The following is a 21,743-nucleotide window of genomic DNA, read 5'->3' as shown; positions in this document are numbered from 1 at the left end:
AGTTGGTGTCCTCGAGGTTTGTCATGTGTCTGCAGTTATGGCAGACACCAATCCGTTGATCAGGGGTTGAAGAGTCGGAGGAGCTTCCCCAGATGTCTCGTGACAGATGGGGATCACGTTGCAGAAATGTCTTTATCATAATATGTGATTCCTCTCAACTCAGTCTGTCAGCTCTCTCCTGTAAAGCAAAACAGTGAATAGGTATTGTGTTTGTGAAATTGTTTGTATAGATGTTCAGAATTTACATAGCCACTCCCACCACACTTAAGCTGTACAGCTGGGTCTACTACCTGTGTCCTTCATGCTTCCCCTCCTGTCCTTGTCCTGTCCAGTCCTGTCCTGTATTGTCCTGTCCTTCCTTAACAGAGTGTAGGACTACTGCCCCATACAACACTCTAATGTGTCATATTACTAGGCTTATAATGATTTATTTTCCTCATATTTCTTACAGCTAGTGTGCTGTTTTGTAATGTGTTCTGTTCCTATATTATTTAATTGTCTTTTCACTGTCTCTCCCTTTTGTTTTTTCTGTCACTCCCCTTTCAAACTTAGTTCGATCCGAGTGACATTTTCAATAAATAACCATCAGAAAACAAAGAACCACAGTGTCAGCTTAAAAACTCCACTGTGGCACAGTAAAACTGTTCCGGCATAAAAGGGATACAAATCCTCCTTTCTGCTTGACCTAAAAGGCCGAACAGGACAATGGCAACAACAACAAAAACATGTGCCGCGCAGATGTCAAACAACATATTTTCGTTTCATCGGTACGCCCATCTTGGCGCAGGCCGGTCTGTCAAATTAACAAACACGCCAGCAAGCCTTGCGCTTGCTCAGAACTCGAAATACATGACCATTTACGCTCTGGGGCATTACATTATGTGCAGTCTACAAAAAATACAGGCCTTGATGTCCATTTGTGGTGGCATGGTGGACTAGTGAGTCGCACATCTGAGGTTGGGAGTTCCAATCTGGGCTTCGGCCTTCCTGGGTGGAGTTTGTTCTGGATGTGCTTGTGTGAGCTTTCTCCAGGTACTCCAACTTCCTCCCACATTCCCAAAACATGCATGTTCGGTTATTTGAAGAATATGCATTGTCCTTAGGTGTGACTGTGACTGTGAATGTTTGTTTGTCTATGTGTGCCCTGCTATTTCTTGGCGAAAGTCAGCTGGGATAGGTTCCATACAGCTCAAACACGACCCTAATGAGTATAAGAAGTATAGAAAATGGATGGACAGTTGTTTATTTACACGCTTAAATTGTACAATATTATGAACTATGGTTCATAACATCAAATAACATCAGCGTCCGTAGTGCTAATCCTCACAAGGTTCACGGGGGTGCTGGAGCCTATCGCAGTTATCTTCGGGCGAGACGCGGGGTACACCCTAAACTGGTCACCAGCCAAACGCAGGGCATATATATACAAACAACCATTTACACTCTTGTTCACACCTACGGGCAATTTAGAGTCTTCAGTTAACCAACCATGCATGTTTTTGGGATGTGGGAGGAAAACAGAGTATGCAGAGAAAACCCAATGCAGGCACGGGGAGAACATGCAAACTTGAACACGGGTCCTCAGAACTGTGAGGCAGATGTGCTAACCAGTCGGTCACCGTGCCACCTAATAACAACAACTCACAAATAGATCAGTGGAGCAGCAATTTGAAAACAGCCACAAAGCAACCAGTAATGTCACCTACAAAGGCGCCAAATACAAATTAATCTGCATACTGTTTTCTTTAATCCTTCCCTATTTATATTGGTGTGGTGTGTTTGCATATGCAAATTAGATGTGTATCCCCAACCATGTCATCACTTTCCATCCTCCACTGCTGCCTCTCAGTCATTAATATTGTTTCCCTTGCCGCATAACTCAAGGGATCAATCACCAGTTTCCATGGAAATGAAACCAGCCATGCAGGTACTGTATTGTGTGTTGCTATGGCTTTTTCTGAGCATGTACACCAGTTCAAATACTGCAAAGGACTGCATATATATATTCAGTGTGAATTTGACAGCTGTACTGTTGAAATGTTGTAACATGCCATACTAGGCTTCCTCTCATATCCATGTAAAATAATCATAATAATAAAAATGAAACACAGATATCCAATAGGTTGGGGAATATTTGGCATGAGGCCGATTTGATACATATCTAGATACACGGGTTGTGATTAGATTAAAAACAATATCTTTAACGGTGGAACGGTACGATATGATTAGGTTCAGTATGAGAGCGATACAATTCGATACGGTGTGGAAACAATGCGATAGTTAAAATTTGTTGATGTTAATCATAATGAACCTTGACTTGACTTAACCCAATTCCATAAAATGACATTCTTACGATAGTAAGATTGTCTATTCTGTCTTACCCTATTTTCAAACATGTAAAAGACCACTTATCCTTGAGCATTGTTCCTTTATGGCACTGTAAAAAAGAAACAACATAATGTATTACTTCCAAATATAAAATGAAATATTTAAATACACAACAACTTATTTTTGTAGAGAAAACAATCTGCACAAACAATATTAATTGGTCCAATTGGTCTCACACGAGCACCACCACTGTATACACGCACAGCTTGTGTTGTTGTTGTTGTTTAAAACAATTGCACTGCATTCTGAGTGCTGACTTACTTTTTGAACTTAAGTCGTGATGAGTAGCTTAGCTCAACTGGTGGTTGTTGTGTTAGTTTCAGAATATACTGTACCTGGCTGTGTGTTCTTTTAATGGACACCTTGGATGTTCACAGGAGTTTCTTTTTGGGGTCGCACAGTACCAACACCGGAACGTATAAGTGGACTTTGAGGACTCAAGAAGAAGCATTAATTTGCTGAGGAAAAGCCCTTGGTAATTGCCGAGATGTAGACACCTCTGCCATTGTCTGCACGTTTACACTTTGCTGTGCACCTTTCGTCTGCCCCGGTCTTGACAAAAAGTACGTAACGTGATGATGCATTTAATGTTTACAACTGCGGGCAGAAATGTAGTGCCTGTGAACCCCACTTTGCTATCACTGTGGCCAGAAATGTAGTGGTCTGAAAAGCTATTTGATGTTGAAATAGTGATGCTACGTAAAAATGTTGTTGCGTGACTACTGGACAACCCTGCTGTTTTTGGTTGGAAGCATAACTGTTACATCGGGAGCACAGCACAAAAGCTCGGGTGCTGTTTTAAGATTTGAAAACAGTAAAGCCTCACAAAACCGATTCCCAGCTTTGCGATAGCTGGTCCACAACCCTACAATTGATGTATCTACAGTAAGGATTCCGTTTTGGAATATGGCTGTAACATGACATCCATCCATCCATTGTCTGTACCGCTTATCCTCACAAGGGTCGCAGGCGTGCTGGAACCTATCCCAGCTATCTTCGAGCAGGGATAGGCTGCATTATAGCATTAAGTAAACAAAGCACTATAATCCAAGATGATAAATCACAAGGAAAATAGTGGTGTGCTGTGCCTGAGATGAAAACAGCAACATTGATTACTTGAGCGGAATCATCATCTAACTTAACTTGAGAAAATAAAATGAGTGAAGCATCTTGGCAAAGTGTCCTTTAAGTATGATTATTAAGATAACACAGCCTGATTTAAAAAAAAAAAAAAAAAAAAAAAAAACATACCATCTGGGCGCCATGTAGGAGGACACTTGTGTTCACCTCACTTCCTTCTTTGGGACCGTTTTACTTCATGCTAATGTATTTAAACTTTCTAAGGATGTGCAATTTGTTTAGACTGTCATTGTGATTTTCAGCTTCACCTCTTGAAAGACCCTTGAAAGTGAATTCAGAGATTTGTTTCTAATAATAATAAAAAATAATAATTGTTGAAAACATGCAATGATGGAACTGTGCAGTACTCAGTTGTGGAGATATATCCATCCATCCATTTTCTGAGCCGCTTCTCCTCACTAGGGTCGCGGGCGTGCTGGAGCCTATCCCAGCTATCATCGGGCAGGAGGCGGGGTACACCCTGAACTGGTTGCCAGCCAATCGCAGGGCACATAAAAACAAACAAGCATTCGCACTCACATTCACACCTACAGGCAATTTAGAGTCTCCAATTCATGCATGTTTTTGGGATGTGGGAGGAAACCGGAGTGCCCGGAGAAAACCCACGCAGGCATGGGGAGAACATGCAAACTCCACACAGGCGGGGCCGGGGATTGAACGCCGGTCCTCAGAACTATGAGGCTAACCAGTCGGCCACCGTGCCGCCTGTGTAGATATAGTGTTATAAAATTTGTTATCATTTCAGTTTTCCTAATTTTTGGGCTAAAATGCCGCACAGTGATGCACTTGGGCGTCCAGAATAACAACTGAGTGCTTTCATTCCATCAGTGGCAATCTGGTGTATACGCAACCTACTTCCGCATTTGGCAGAATGGGTCTAAGTTTGAGTGAATGGAGAAGGAGACCAGATCAATGCAACTGTAGGAACTTTAAACCTCTACAATGTTTTTTTTTTAAACACAAGATGTTACCACAGATCCACATAGATTCTAATATTTAATGTTTAGGCTTGTTTTTGTTGACATCATACATCATATCATATTTGTATTTAAAAAATGATATACAGACTCATTCCAAAAAAAGTTTATTTATTTCAATAATTCCATTCAAAAAGTTAAACTTTCATAGATTATATATTCAGGGCCCACAATTTAAACAATTTTAAGTATGTATTTGTTTATTTTTACAACCCCAATTCCAATGAAGTTGGGACGTTGTGTTAAACATAAATAAAAACAGAATACAATGATTTGCAAATCATGTTCAACCTATATTTAATTGAATACACTACAAAGACAAGATATTTAATGTTCAAACTGATAATCTTTATTGTTTTTAGCAAATTTTATGGCTGCAACACATTCCAAAAAAGCTGGGACAGGTGGTAAAAAAGACTGAGAAAGTGGAGGAATGCTCGTCAAACACCTGTTTGGAACATCCCACAGGTGAAGAGGGTAATTGGGAACAGGTGGGTGCCATGATTGGGTATAAAAGGAGCTTCCCTGAATTGCTCAGTCATTCACAAACAAAGATGGGGCGAGGTTCACCTCTTTGTGAACAAGTGCGTGAGAAAATAGTCGAACATTTTAAGGACAATGTTCCTCAACGTACAATTGCAAGGAATTTAGGGATTTCATCATCTACGGTCCATAATATCATCAAAAGGTTCAGAGAATCTGGAGAAATCACTGCATGTAAGTGGCAAGGCCGAAAACCAACCTTGAATGCCCGTGACCTTCGATCCCTGAGGCGGCACTGCGTCAAAAACCGACATCAGTGTGTAAAGAATATCACTACATGGGCCCAGGAAGACTTCAGAAAACCTATGTCAGTAAATACAGTTTGCGCTACATCCGTAAGTGCAACTTGAAACTCTACTATGCAAGGCAAAAGCCATTTATTAACAACACCCAGAAACGCCGTCGGCTTCTCTGGGCCGAGCCCATCTAAGATGAACTGATGCAAAGTGGAAAAGTGTTCTGTGGTCCGACGAGTCCACATTTCAAATTGTTTTGGGAAATTGTGGATGGCCAAAGAGGAAAAGAACTATCCGGACCGTTATGGACGCAAAGTTCAAAAGCCAGCATCTGTGATGGTATGGGGCTGTGTTAGTGCCAATGGCATGGGTAACTTACACATATGTGAAGGCACCATTAATGCGAAAGATACATACAGGTTTTGGAGAAACATATGCTGCCATCCAAGCAATGTCTTTTTCATGGACGTCCCTGCTCATTTCCGCAAGACAATGCCAAACCACATTCTGCATGTGTTACAACAGCATGGCTTCATACTAAAAGAGTGTGGGTACCTGTCTCCCATTGAAAATGTGTGGCGCATTATGAAGCGTAAAATACGACAACGGAGACCCCGGACTGTTGAACAGCTGAAGCTGTACGTCAAGTAAGAATGGGAAAGAATTCCACCTACAAATCTTCAACAATTAGTGTCCTCAGTTCCCAAACATTTATTGCATGTTGTTAAAAGAAAAGGTGATGTAACACAGTGGTAAACATGACCCTGTCCCAGCTTTTTTGGAACGTGTTGCAGCCATAAAATTCTAAATTCATGATTATTTGCTAAAAACAATAAAGTTTATCAGTTTGAACATTAAATATCTTGTCTTTGTAGAGTATTCAATTAAATATAGGTCAAACATGATTTGAAAATCATTGTATTCTGTTTTTATTTATGTTTAACACAACGTCCCAACTTCATTGGAATTGGGGTTGTAATATATGTTACACTTTATGTCGTGAAATTACTTGGTCAAACATTGTTTTGTAAAACATAGTCATTCACAAGACCCAAAAAGACACATACAGTATGTGGTTAAAAGATACAGCTGCCTGTTATTATGCGCATGGCCAGCAGGTGGTTTTGTGTGTACATGAAGCATCAAGAAAGTAAGCATTACTCGAACCAATGGCTGAAGAGTTACGATGGGGGGGGGGGGGGTTCCGGTGATGAGCGAGCGGACAGGGGGAACCTAGGTCCATTTAATTTTCATCACCATAAAGGGTCATTTGAGCTGTGCTTTGCCTGATCCCTCACCTAGGATCTGTTTGCCATGGGTGACCCTACCAGGGGCATAAAGCTTCTAGGATCATCGGGACACACAAACCCCTCCACCACGATAAGGTGACGGCTCACGGCGGGGAAAGCCAGAAATGCAGAAATGTATACTATGAAATGCAGTACATACTGTACACAGCACGGATAATCCACTACAGGGCAGTATTTATTTATTCATATTTTTTTAATTAGAACTTTTTAACACAAACAAGGGTCATACAAACAGGGTCATACAAAAGTGGCTATACACCACACGTAAATTGTACGCCAAAGGAAACTTACATAAATATATGAAACGGTTCACAAATATTGAGTCTTATTTGCTTTTTTGTTCTGAGAGGATGTAATAGAAATGATGTACTCCCTGAGCTGACCGTGCAAAGCAACAAAAGATGGTTTCTTAGGAGTAAATTTACATTTATGAATGTGAAATTTTGCATTAATATAATGAGGTTACTGATTAAGGTTTTGTTAAACTTCACGTTATTATAATTACAATCAAAGAGCCCAAACAGTCCATCCCTCCAGTGTCAAAATAAACGAGTAACTCTTTCAACATGTTCAGAACAAGAAGTGCATTTCAGATCAATATCTAGTTTGAATCTTGTAACAATAGGATCATTAGATGGATAGAATCAATGAATTATTTTGAACGAGATTTCTTTGACTTTTTTGGATAGCTAGGTAAGAGGCAGATTTTTTTCCCAGTCAATGAGGTCCGTATATTTATTCCAGTAAGAGTCCACATATGGAACTGTAATGATATCCTTTTTTAACAAGAATCTAATTATTTTGTCTTTTCTACCATGACTACAAAACAAGTTTTGCCTACTGGGGTGTCTGACACGGAACGCAAAGAAAAATGCTGAATGTCCACTCTTGCACACAATCAAAATATCATGCAGACAACCGTAGGAATTGTTTCAAAAACCCTGTCAAAGACTACAGGTGTGACAGGGATATTATATTCAGATAGGAGCTCATAAGAATAAAGAAGACCATCCCTTATGAATAGTTGAGCTTCATGTCCAATGTTTACAAAATTAAACAATTCCTCAATGAGAAAGCATTTGTTTAAACAGAATGTTCTTGTTGTTCCATATACAGGTATAATATATATGATGTGAAAAATTGTGTTTGAAGATCAGGGACCATGAGAAGAAGGCCGGCCGGTGAAAGGCTGACATTTTTATGGGTATCTTATCATATTATTATTACATACTAAAATTAAATTTAATCCACACAATTTTGATAGAATGTGAAAGGGAATAACATACCAAATTGCGTTAGGATTCTTGAAAAATTGTTTCAGCCAGTTTATCGAAAAGGTGCTGTTTAAGGAGTGGAAATTGAGATAATCAACCCCAGTGTATTCATATTTATTCATTCACCACCTGGCTTTCCTATGATGCTGCAACATGGCCTTGAGGAAACAATGTGTTTTTTCAAGGAGAACTTTGCCTATTTTTAAAAGGCTTAAGTATGAAAAAGTTTGAACATTTTACTGAAAAAAATAATAGGAACAGTTACTTGGTTGATGGAATGTGAAATTAATATTTGTTGTTGTTTTTGTAAAACTGTTTTGAAACTTTCGTATCAAATTTGAAAAAGTAACTCCATGTTATTCTCACTGATTACCCAAAAAAATGTACAAATATAATTAGTTGTGTGTGACTTTTTGATCGATTGCTCTCCATGAGAAACCAGATGGAGAAGCAAGTACTGCACAGGCCACTTTGCGGATGTCTACTGTAAAAATTGCGGATTGTATCTTTGCTTGAACAAGGAAAGAAGCTGTTTTTCTAAACTGAAATGTTCCCATTCCATTTCCATTGGTGCATTTGTCAATGCTGCATGAGAGTAGGAATTATAGAAAATTATACTATTGATGTTGTAGTAACAGTAAATGCTATTTTTATATTTTTAATTAAATATTTGTATACATTTGTAATAATAAATGTTAGATACTTTTGCGTATTATTTTTTTTATTTGTTTACCAAAGAGAGTGTTCGATCATTGTGACCCATTGTATAAAATATGATACAAAGTGAAAGTCCATCCATCCATACACCCTGAACTGGTCGCCAGCCAATTGTAGGGCACATATAAACAAACAACCATTCACACTCACATTAACACCTACGGTTAATTTAATTTAGAGCCTTCAATCAACCTACAACGCATGTTTTTGGGATGTGGGAGGAAACCGGAGTACCCCGAGAAAACCCACGCAGACATGGGGAGGATATGCAAACTCCACACAGGTGAGGCTGGGATTTGAACCCCGGCCCTCAGAACTGTGAGGCAGATGTGCTAAGCAGCCGCACACCGTTCCATTGAAGTGAAAGTCATATCTGGAAATCGATTTTTGTTTTTATTTTTTCAAACGGATCAATAAATGCTCCAGTTTCAAAAATTGAAATTTTCTGTCAATTATTTAATGGTTCAGGATTCAAAACAAGATTGGAATCCTCCTTATTTTACATAGTTATAGTGACAGATAACAACTATAACAGTCGTGACTCACAATTTGGCCTAATCTGCATAGAAAGCACTGGTGAGTGGGGCCAAACACATAAACCAAACACTAATCATTGTGCATCTGGGCCCTGAAAACAAGAGGGTTATGGTTGGTGTGCAGAACCATTTAATATGGACTCGAGCCCACAGCTGGTGGAACTGTAATTCATGAGAAGTGGCAGCTGATGGCTGCAGTACAACAATGTCAGCTTTATGGATTCTACTTTTGGCCATATGCAGCATAGTGTAAAATATGTAGCCCATTATAGTCTTGAATGTGTAAGTATTTATGTAGAGGCATTTCTCACATGTAAAAATAACCTTTACTTCAATGACAAATTTTCTTTTGGTTGTGGTCAAAAAAGCTATTTACTTGTTCTTTCCATTATTTATGTCTTGTAAGTTTTATGAAGGTTTGGGGTTGAATTGCATTATTAAAGAGGTCGTTTGCAGTTTTCAAACTACTAGCAAGATTTGGCTGTAGCCTCACTTCATCTCTCCTCCGCCCTTGAGTCTCTGACCAAAGCCACGCCCCTCACTCATGTGAACATGCATGAGACATGCATTGTACAAATGTGCACGGAAACAAGCTGATGTTAGCTACGGCTGCTACTTTGCCAGCATAACTTATTCGTGATGGTGTGTTGCAAAAAACACTACGTGTTACCGGTTTGATGTCGTATTTTTTAGAATGTATAATCAATTAAAAATCAACAAGAGCCGATAAACTTACCTGTCAAGCAGAAACGTTGCTAATTCCATGTCGGTCCTGGATCCTCTTCTCTACATTCGACCCCTCCACCTCCGAAAGGCAACTTCTACAGTGCAGTGAAAAAGTATGTGTTTGCATAGTTTCCCCACTTTGTTTAAGATCATCAAACAAATATCAAAATCAGACAAAGATAACCCAAGTAAACATAAAATTCTGTTTTTAAATGGTGATTTTATTTATTAAGGGGGAAAAAAACTATTCAAAGCTACCTTGCCTTGTGTGAAAAAGTAATCGCGTCCCTTGTTAACTTGAGAATTAACTGTGGGTAATCACATTCTTGGGAAAGCTGAGTTCCTTTTCACTGACCACACCCAAGCCTGATTACCTCCAGATCTGTTCAGAATCACTTAAATAGAACCTGTCTGACAAAATTAAGCCAACCAAAAGATCCCAAGAAGCTGCAGCAAATGCCACGATCCAAAGAAATTCAAGAACAGATTAGAAATAAAATAATTGACATCCACCAGTCTGGAATGGGTTACAAAGCCATTTCTGCAGCTTTTGGACTCAAGCCATTATCCACAAATGGAGAAAACAATGAAACAGTGGTGAACCTACCAAGGAATGGGAGGCCGACAAAAAATACCCTAAAAGCAGAGGGAGGTCTCATCCAGGCGGTCACAAACGAACCCAGGACAACATCTAAAGAACTACAGGCCTCCCTTGCCTCAGTTAAGAATATTAAGGCTCATTTTACTTTTGGAAAAACCCATTTGAATGATTCCCAAGACTTTTGGGAGATTTTCTATGGAGTGACGAGATGAAAGTTCAACTTTTTGGAAGGTGTGTGTCTCGTTACATCTGGTAATGTAACGTAATGTAACACAGCATTTCAGTAATACAGTAGAACCTAATAGTAACAGTCAAACATGGTGGTGGGAGTGTAATGGTCTGGGGCTGGTTTTCTGCTTCAGGACTAGGACGACTTGCTGTGATTGATAGAACCATGAATTCTGCTCTTTATCAGAAAGTCCTGAAAGTGAATGTTCGGCCATCCGTTGTTGATCTCAAGCTGAAGTCCACCTGGTCCATGCAGCAGATCTGGAATTTAAACACAACTTGGGAAAACGATGTGGCAGAGAGTAATTGAGAGTAATATTAAGAGAGAGAGGCTACCTACAAAGTGGTTCCAGCCCTCAATTTTTTTATTTTCATTAAACACACCACTGTCTGAGTACACCTGATCTTGAAAAATTTCATCTGTACGTTTACCAGACGAAAAAAATTCAAGGGTTGCTGAACTTTCTGACTATCAACACCCTCACTGCTGGTACCAGGTTGGGACTTTCGGTTTGAGTTCTCTGCTATGGACATCATCAGGCTATACGTCCGCTCTCTATTCTGTCCTATGTGATGATTTATTTTTGATTTGTTTCTTGATTTGTGTCATGTGCAGGTGTCGGAATGGTATATGTGATTCTCAGCCAATCACAACCAAAATCACTATCCTGGAGCAATTTATCAGGATAATTTTTTTGTTTGTTTGTGTGTTTTTGAACAATGACAATCCAGAATAAACACAATCCAATTGAAATAGAATCCTTTTTTGAAAGTCTAAGAAGTAGAAAGTACAGTTATTTTCTTGACACTGTAAGGTGTAGGACTAAAAAGTAAAAATAAACACTCCAGTAAAGTATAGATAACCAAAATTTCTACCTAAGTGTCGCAGAACAGAGTTACCTTCTCTTCCACAGAGGGCAGTGTGGGCATGCCTACAAAGGCTCCCAGGCGGTCTCTTTATGCCTCTCACTAGTGATGGGTAGTGTAGTTCTTTTGAGTGTACTGAATCACTACAATCAGTTTGTTGAAAAGATTCCTTCAAAAGATTTGTTTTACCGAATCATTCAGTTATTTGTCACAGAATCATTCGAGTACACTTGTCTGCATTTTAGCACAGTGTCGTTGACACCAGCACCCGGGCGACCTGCTCACAAACCCGACTGTTATTATCATCTGATTAGTGTAAAGCCTCTTTGAGTGTCTTGAGAAGCGCTATATACTGTAAGTATAATGTATTATTACTATTATTATTACTTAGCCGTTAGCGTGGAGAAACAGATGAGTTAAAGCTATCCCCATGAGGACGAACAGTTAAAATCATGAGCATGTTCACTGCATAAAATGTCATTCCTTGCACGAATGAATCACTCATCGCACTAGTTTGCAGTGAACTTCTGCCTCGGTCACTCATGGCAGGACAGTTCACTGCATACGTACTAGTACATCTCTCCTTGGTGGCTTGCGAACGAAGTTCATCGAACGGATCGCCCGTGGCTAACAGTACATTCAGTTCACTTTCAGTTCATCAGTACATTAGGTACACTTCAATCCCTCCCCCGCCTGCGCAGTGCTGCCTGACGCTGGCTGCTAATTGGTCATTCGCCGGAAATTCCGAATGAGTGACGCTATAGTTCTCCTTTGGCGCAGCTGAGCTCAACTGAAAAAAATAAATAAATAAATAAACCCCACTGTTGTGAATCACTTCTCTGTTTATTTATAGTATTTATAAATCGAATATATTATACATGCAAATCAGTCAACTTTCGGCGAAATTCGCCGTTATGAACTCAAAATAGGACATTTTCGTCAATCGTATAGATCCGATGAGTTTTTCCTTGGGGGGGCTATGCTCAACATAGCAGCGGTAACGGTAGTTTTACTATGATTTTAATGTCGCTCGCTACTTTTATTTATCAATTCTTGCTTATTTAACAACTATTTCGTGTGCGAGAATGACTTCGACTTCGGCATTGGGCGCTGTTTGCGCCAATCTAATTCAAGTGGTAGTGACGTTTAAGTTTAGTTCACCAATCAAACGACACAAGAAAGTCAGATGACCTCACACGTCTTCTATTGGGCTTCCCGGGCATAGGTATTAAAAAACAATAAAGTTTATCAGTTTGAACATTAAATATCTTGTCTTTGTAGTGTATTCAATTAAATATTGGCTAAAAGTGATTTGCAAATCATTGTATTCTGTTTTTATTTATGTTTAACACAACGTCCCAACTTCATTGGAATTGGGTTGTACAATTAGGCCTGATCGACCTCGAACACGCATGTCTGTCAAATCAACAAATAAAATGTATGTGTAAATGTTAGGTTGTTAAATGAGTTTTGTTGCACTGAAATGCAAACAAAAGGAAAACAACACTCGACAAACAAGTTTTGATGTAAAAGTATAATTTAATTGCTAATCAGTATTACAGTTACAATACTAAACAATACCAATTGTTGTAGACAGAGAATAATATGTATGTGTAAATATATACATGTGTTATGTTCAATTTCTTATTATTCTTTTCAAATAAATCTCCCACCTTAAACTCCCTGCTGCTGCCGCTTCAGCTTGCCTTGCACTGGCGAATCTAACTCGCATGTCGGTCTCCTGTCCTTTTATGACTTTAGGTGTTGTCTGTTTAGATTATGGCGATACCGTCCGACCGACGCCCCGTGTGTGTACTTGTTTTCATGTGCTTGAATGATTCATCATTTGCCGTTATCTTGAAGAAACATGCTAGTGACAGCTATCCCCGCGAGGACGTCAGGACGAATGGTTAAAATCACTCATGAGTACGTTCACTACATAGTATGTCATTCCTTGCACGAACGAATCACTCATCTTATTAGTTCAAAGTGAACTTCCGCATGAATCACTCATGGCAGAACAGTTAGCTGCATACGTACTAGTATTTTGCTCCTTAGCGGATCGCGAACGAAGCAGTTCAACGAACACTTGTGGCTCACAGCACATTTAGTTCACTTTCAGTTCATCATTCAGTTCACACCCCAAAAACATGCGTGGTAGGTTGGTCTAAATTGCCCTTAGGTGTGAATGTGAGTGCGAATGGTTGTTTGTTTATATGTGCCCTGCGATTGGGCGATTGGCTGGCGACCAGTTCAGCTATCTTCTCACCCGAAGATAGCTGGGATAGCCTCCAGCAACCCTATTGAGGATAATCAGTTTAGAAAATGGATGGATTGGTACTTCAGAGGGTTGACCATATCTCCAACTGTATTTTGACCTGAGATAAACTGTTGAAAAAAGAAAAATCACGAATGGCAGCTGAAATACCTTTAAACTGACGAAAGACCCTAGTGAGGATAAGCGGTGAAGAAAATGGATGGATGGATGGATGGATGTTTTCCATGTCACTCTTCAGCCTTCATGTCTTCTTTTTATTTTAGTGACAGTACTTTTATTTTCTTAAATTGCTGTTAAAGTGTATTTAATTTCAACTTCCTGGTTTTACAATTATTACAATTACAATTATTATTAATTATTAATAATTTGATTATTTCTTCTTCTTTTTTTCCTTTCAACTTAATAGGGGTTGTGCACAACCAACTTCCGCGTTCAGCAAGAAAGGACAAAGCACTTCCTTCCGGTTCAGGGGCCTCATGTGCAAAAGGTGCGTACGCGTGTTCTTTTTCACGGCAAAGATCAGATGTATCAAGAGTGACATGACCGTGGAAAAGTGCGGTGTCTCATGCCAACTTCATGGCTGGCGTACGCACGTTTCTGCAGCTGTTGGTGCTTTGGCAACACTTAAAGGTGATGCTGGGAAACTGTTATCATAAATCTGCAAATCAGAGACACATGAACAATTAGCACTGATGAACAATTCATGCCCGGCAACATTTGATTTCAACAATGTAATTGAGGCAAGAACTCAGAATTCATTTGTTAACCAGTGTATTTAATTAATCACTGATATTTGTGAGGACACATATTAATTGATCAAGGCGATTATTTATGCCGCCTATTGCCCTCACAATCGCTTCTTGTGACTCCAGCACATGCACTGAAAAAAAAATGAGTCCTTTGAATTTACTTAATTTGGACATGTACATCGATCGGTTGCACATGATTAAAATGTGTTAAAATGACATATTTATTTAGGAGAAGAGGGGCAAATTATGTCATTTTAACACATTTTAATCATGTGCAACCGATCGATGTACATGTTCAAATTAAGTAAATTCAAAGGACTCTTTTTATCAGTCTACAGCGTCGGAGATGCTGGGGATGCTGGAGGAGACACGAGGAACGGTGGACGAATCCCCCTAACATGTAGCAGGTGGCTGCGACTGCACTGATAAAAAGAGTCCTTTGAATTTACTTAATTTGTACATCGATCGGTTGCAGATGATTAAAATGTGTTAAAATTAAATAATTTACCCCTCTTCTCCGAAATAAAACACTTCATTTTAACACATTTTAATCATGTGCAACCAATGTACATGTTCAAATTAAGTAAATTAAAAGAACTCTTTTTTTTCAGTGTGCATGTCCTCTCCTGTGTATTAAAATAATAAAATGAGTAATCAAACACGAGTCAAAGTTTTTGATATCCTCTTTAATACGCTGATGTGCTTCTATTTGAATTCAAAAGATTTATTACAAATACCACAGACCATTTACTCATGAACCTTTACCTCACAGGGCTGAGTGTAGGTTACTGTATGAACACATTTGTTATGTGTTATAAAAATACATGGTAGTAACCTTGTGGGGTTATTTGAGTCAGCCACATGTGGTCCCACCACCCCTGAGATAGCTATCAGTGTCACCCATGAATGCAACGACTCTCTCCTCGAACGGGCGCTCATTTCCACATTGATTGGGCTGTACGAAGGAAATGTGCTTGGATTCATGCGTACACAGAGTTTCATACATCTGGATATTTTTGTGCGTACGACGTTTTCTGGATTTGAGCGTACGCCATGTTTCAGTAGAAAATCCACGCAAGTCTTTGTACGTGAGGCCCCTGGTCACTGGTGGAGCCTGACCGTAGGAGACTGGACAAAGGACTTGTAGGAATATTAAATGTCGCCAATGTCTTTTGCTTTACACAAGAGCTACCAAAGGTGACCACATCCGGTTAAGACCTCATTCGTGTTTACATATACAGTATTATATCATACATGTATAAAGTTGGCACGGTGCACGACTGGTTAGCACACCCCCCTCACAGTTCTGAGGACCGGGGTTCAAATTCCAGCCCCGCCTGTGTGGAGTTTGCATGTTCTCCCCGTGCCTGAGTGGGTTTACTCCGGTTTATTCTTTGAAGAAGAGCTTGGTTGCATTTAAGAAATATAAGAGACTGGAGCATTTTGTGACCTAAATGTGCACGGTGGGGTCTCATAATGATGCCAATTTAAGGTGGAGGTAAAACCTCTTTACAGAAATAGATTAGATTTGATGGTTTTACTTACAGCTATCGTTAGCTTACCTGTGATTGTTTTCTATCGCGATGGCAACAAAAGTTTGTGGTCTCCGCCGTTTCAGTGAGTTGGAGACAGCAGAATTTGTAAGCTGTTATTTCAAAGCGAATCAAAACAAAGTAAAACATACAGGTAAAACATTTTGGAAAAAGGTGATTCAAATCACCATATTCAAGCACCTGTCTCTTTAAGATCAGCATGTTGTTTGGGCACTGCCATTTTTGGGGTGTACAATCTCAAAGATAATGATACCGTTCAACAATAAATGAGAAAGAAGTGTGGTTATATGAGATTAAAGATCATCTAATCTCTAAATGAAATCACACAGAATTTCAAGGTGCCTTGCACAATCATTGCAGTATAGATCCAGTAGACTATTTCTTGAAAGGTCTAATAATACTTAGTGTAAGGAAACATACATTAATGCTGCTCTTTATACTAAAATATGTGTGTAATGTGTGTATAAGATCCAAAAAAAAAAAGTGTCTGATGCAATAAGAGGAATGTAGCTGGCTCTGTTTTCCACCATGCCATAAGTCAAAAGTCCTACTCATGCATTGTTGTTCAAACCAAGCCATGTAAAGACCTCAATTCATTCGCTTTCATTGAACAATAAATTATAACTCTAGGTGTGGTTTTGGGTAATGCTATTGGACAGAATCAGTCAATTGGCTGTTCACTGTGAGGCCGAAGTGCTAACCAGTCGTCCACCGTGCCGCCATATGACAGCCCCAGCTGTCTGACATGGGCCCCAAACACCCCCCCCCCCACCCCGCCCACACCATCGAATAATTTAATCAAGGAAATATCTGTTTGCCGGTTTCTCCTCGAGTGTATTTTTGACAGTATCCATTATCATACTCACAAGACCTCTGCTTTAAAACATTTATTCCCTGCAGCAGAAATGCAATGGCTGTGGCAAGAAAGGAAATGTATCATTTCCCGTGTCACATTCTTTTAGATTTCACCTCAAACTTCCATTAACGTTCATCATTCATCCCCAAGGAGAGCTATTTGTCAGGCAACAAGCAGGGCTGTTTTGGAAAGGTCAGGAAATCCGTCTCCTCCTGAAGTGTATGTTCTCCTCTCTGATTTCGGAAGAACAGTGAGCTCCGTTGTTAAAGTTTGATCACTGCCTCCACCCCATCATGACAGACATCTCAATCAATTTCCACTGTAAATCCTTTATTCTGTGTTTACAGCAGCACAGGTTTTCAATACCGATCAGTCACTGCTCCTTTGCCATTCATTCATCACTCCCCCCTGCCATTGTTTTTCTCAAACCTCGTCACCCTTCTCTCTTTTTTTCTGGTATATTTGCTTTTCTTCCCTCCCTGCCTACTTAGTGCAATCTTTATTTTCCCCTATACAAGCAGAGAGTTGACGATTGCTGCTTCAGTTATTCTTCTCATCTCTTTATGCCTTCTCATCTTGGTTATTCACTTTTTCCCCTCCCCCCATTTGCATTGTTTGTTGAAGAGCTGAATGCAGGTAGAGTACTCCATAATTGCACCATGCAGAGACAAATGAGCTTTGAGAACAATATTTGGACTGTCTTTGACAATTGGCTTGTTATTTTAAAGACTATTGAGTATAGCGTGCAAAGGAAACATTGAAAATATGCACAGTGTACCCAGTTTGTTAGCAAACAACGAGCAGGGATAGACGATAACAATTCCATAAAGAAGTTAAAGACTGAGATTCTTCTTCATCACCTTACAAAATGGACTACAGGTTGAGACCATACAGAAAGTATTTAGGCCACGTTAAATTATGTCATGGCATTTCAGAGCAGTGACTGTTTGGGGAACTGACCCCTGCTTGCTCTGGTTCAGTGATTTGTACCTGAAAGTTTCTATATTTTTAGTGGCCACAGGTGTCCCAGGTCTTTACCTATTATGAAAGAAAACACACCTTTGTTAATGTTATAATAATTGATAGTGATACTTTATACTACTTCCCACACCACACAAGGTCCCCCCCCACCATTCTTTTTATTCTAGGCTGCTTAGAAATAATGCATTCTTCATAAATTGTCACTCCATGACATGTCCCACCACAGTGTTTTTGAGAATTAGGGTCTTGGATGAGCCATTCAGTCAGGGCCATATTCTCCGGTTGGTGCTTAAGTCTGTATTTTACCCGCCAGGCTTGCATGCTGTCAAGGTGTGGCAATTCTCCTGTAATGACTTCTGACGCACCCACTGTGCATACCGGGTGAATATGTGCGCACCAACGCAAAAGGCGTGATTCATTGAAGTCTAAGGCTCGCTGGAATTCCTGGATCGTGGATTTTTCCTGAGACGCATGTTTGCTATAGAAATCCGTCTGGGAATATGTCACAGTTTATGTGTGAAATTAACTCCTGTAGTGGATATTGAAGTTAATAGTCACCAGTGAGATGTGTGCACCCCTCATGTAATAGGTTAATTTTAAAGGAGCATGTGCTTTTGTAGTCTGTGTTTAATAAATCCATCCATCCATCCATCCATTTTCTGAGCCGCTTCTCCTCACTAGGGTCGCGGGCGTGCTGGAGCCTATCCCAGCTATCATCGGGCAGGAGGCGGGGTACACCCTGAACTGGTTGCCAGCCAATCGCAGGGCACATACAAACAAACAACCATTCACACCTACGGGCAATTTAGAGTCTTCAATTAACATGCATGTTTTTGGGATGCGGAGAAAACCCACGCAGGCACGGGGAGAACATGCAAACTCCACACAGGCGGGGCCGGGGATTGAACCCCGCTCCTCAGAACTGTGAGGCTGACGCTCTAACCAGTCGGCCACCGTGCCGCTTAATAAATCCAATTAAAGTAATTTAATCATTCATCAGAATACTGTGCTCATGACTGAATGCATCAATAGAAAAGTGAGTGAACCAGCTTTTGTTGATCCGTGTTGCCCAACAACCATGCTGGCATCCCTTAAACTGACAATGAAACAGATCACATAAAAACAAACGATTCAAAATCTAAATCACCATCAAATCATTAGGATGTCTGCAGTTTTACATTTTTTTTATTTTGGATTTTTTTTTTTAAATGAGGGGTGCTATAGGCTCCAGCGCTCCCGCGACCCTTGGATGGAATAAGGGGTGCTTTTCAAACTCCAAGCCGCCAGCTGTCGTGAAGCTGAAATCCTCCTCGCAGGTAAGGGAAAAAAAAGTCTGCTAGTGATGAATTGTTTTTCTACCAATTAATATATTATGTTGACTGGTTAGCTCATCTGCTTCAGAGTTCTGAGGTCCCTGGTTCAAATCCAGCCTCTCCTGTGTGGAGTTTGCATGTTCTCCCCGTGCCTGCGTGGGTTTTCTCCAGCTACTCTGGTTTCCTCCCACATCTCAAAAACATGCATGGTAGGTAAAGTGAAGACTCTAAATTGCTCATAGGTGTGAATGTGAGTGCGAATGGTTGTTTGTTTATATGTGCCCTGCAAATGGCTGATGACCAGTTCAGTGTGCACCCCGCCTCTCGCACAGAGTCAGCTGGGATAGGCTCCAGCACACCCGTGACTCTGGTGACGATAAGTGGCCCGGAAAATGGATGGATGGATGTTCATGTCACATTTGTGTCATGATCCATGCCCTGCAGTTCCTCTTTTGGAGCTTGGGTGGCACCTTGTGCCTTGTCTCTCCCTCTCCCCTCTGCCTCCATAGCAATCAGCATCACCTGTGCAGCACACCTGTCTTCAAGCAGCACTGATTACTGCCTGCATTTAAAGCCTGTCAAGTCCTGCAGCCTTCGCCTGAGTATTGACACTTGTCTGTGACTCCCCGACCGACTCTCGTACTTCCATATTCTTTGTGGTATGACAGTAACTATCCTACGACCCGCTGCTGTACTCACCCGATTGTGTTCTTTCCCGTCTCCAGCATTCCTCCTGTGCCTTCCTCACCTCGCTGCCTGCTCCAGCCGCGCCGCCAAGCCACTCCACCTGCTCACGTTCCCGCTTCCTGCTCGCTCCTTGTCCTGTCGGTCCACCACCCCGCCTTGGCTATCCTTACCAACCTGCAATAAACTGTTCAAAATCTACTCCCTCCGCCTCTTGGGTCCAATCCATCTCGCATTGTGACAGAATACTCAGGCCATGACGGACCCAGTGACTCCACAAGCGTTGAGGGAAGCGCTCGCCCACCAGGGCGCACATATCGACAGACAAGACAAAGCCCTCTGCAAAATCACGGACTCATTAAACACTCTTACACAACAATTATCCCTCCTGTCTTCCCAGAGCCACCACAGCAATCCTCCTGTGAGTATTCTTCCCGAGCCCGCAGCCTCCTATCAACCCCGCCTCCCGTACAAAGAGCCTCACGTTCACCCTCCCGAAACTTACTCTGGGGACCTTGGGTCATGTAGTCAATTTCTACTAAACTGCACTCTGGTATTCGACCTAAAACCGCAGAGCTATCCGACCGACAGATCCAAAGTTGCATACATCATCAACCTCCTGTGCGGAAGAGCTGCCAAATGGGCCACTGCACTTTGGCATAATTCCTTCCTGGTATTCACATCACTACACTCCTTTATGACTGAACTCCCAAAAGTATTGGATCATCCCTTTAAGGGCAGGGAAGCCACTCGGCACCTCTTAGCTCTCTCCAAAGGTTTGAGTTCTGTGGCATCCTATTCTAATGATTTCCAGATACTCGCGAGTGAATGCGGGAGGAACGACGCCGCGCTAAGAATAATTTTTTTCAAAGGGACAAGGGCGCGTCGCCAAGCCACTCCACCTGCTCACGTTTCCGCTTCCTGCTCATTCCCGCCTTGGATATCCTTACCCTGTGTCAACCTGCAATAAGCCATTCAAAATCTATTCCCTCCGCCTCAGTCTGCTCTTGGGTCCAATCCAACTCGCATCGTATAAGTATCAGTGACTCGACTTGCCAGAATGTGCGGACAAATTACAAGTTTAGAATAGCGCCACCTGTAATACGTATAATTTTGGAATAGCACGACATCCTTGGAACTGCATTTCAATATGGTTTGATCGAGAAACACAGTGTAGAACAACTTTAACTTTGATTGACATGTAGAGGCCTTAAAGTGAGCAGGGGAAAAAACAACATTAACAGAAAGATAGGGTTTTTTTTTTTTTTAGCTAGCCCTTGCTCGGTAAAGAGTGCCACATGCGGTGTAGCTAACGTCATGTTGTAAAATTTAGGCGAATCTAAACATATTGAAGTCAGTAATTTTATTAGTAGATATAAGAGGTGGTTAGAATAGCCAAAATATGTACTCAGGTAGGAGTAAAAAAGTACCTGGAGAAAACTATACTTGAGTACTGAGTAACTTGTTTCAGTAGTGACATAAATTATAAAAATATATAACGCTAATATTTCCAAATAAAATGCCACAAAATATATGAAAAGAAATAATTCTGAAGAATAAAGAATACAAAACAAACTACATCTATTTTATGTTAACATGAAGCTTTTGCCATTTCAAGATTTACTTACAGTGGAATGAGTAACTATCTTTTCTACTTAAGTAAGCGCACAGATACTTCATTATAATATTATTCAATTATAAGTAAAAAGTACTTGTATTATGAAACTATACTAAGAAGTACAGTTAAAAAAAGTTACTACTAGTAACTAGTTACTACTAGTTAGAA

The 21,743-nt window shown here is 40.5% G+C and overlaps 1 long non-coding RNA gene across 1 annotated transcript in view; it reads left to right on the top strand.

Annotated features, from left to right (window-relative positions):
- The window catches only part of LOC133480877 (uncharacterized), a 46,045-nt gene extending 26,806 nt beyond the window's left edge, over nucleotides 1-19,239 (top strand). Inside the window, exons 2-3 of the long non-coding RNA XR_009789383.1 lie at nucleotides 14,228-14,308; nucleotides 19,185-19,239. This is a non-coding gene — a long non-coding RNA (uncharacterized LOC133480877). The remainder of the gene's footprint in view (nucleotides 1-14,227; nucleotides 14,309-19,184) is intronic.
- Nucleotides 19,240-21,743: the final 2,504 nt, after the last annotated feature.

Source organism: Phyllopteryx taeniolatus, chromosome 7 (assembly GCF_024500385.1).
Source record: "Phyllopteryx taeniolatus isolate TA_2022b chromosome 7, UOR_Ptae_1.2, whole genome shotgun sequence".
NCBI classification, from domain to species: domain Eukaryota; kingdom Metazoa; phylum Chordata; class Actinopteri; order Syngnathiformes; family Syngnathidae; genus Phyllopteryx; species Phyllopteryx taeniolatus.
This window is presented reverse-complemented; position numbering and strand designations above follow the sequence as displayed.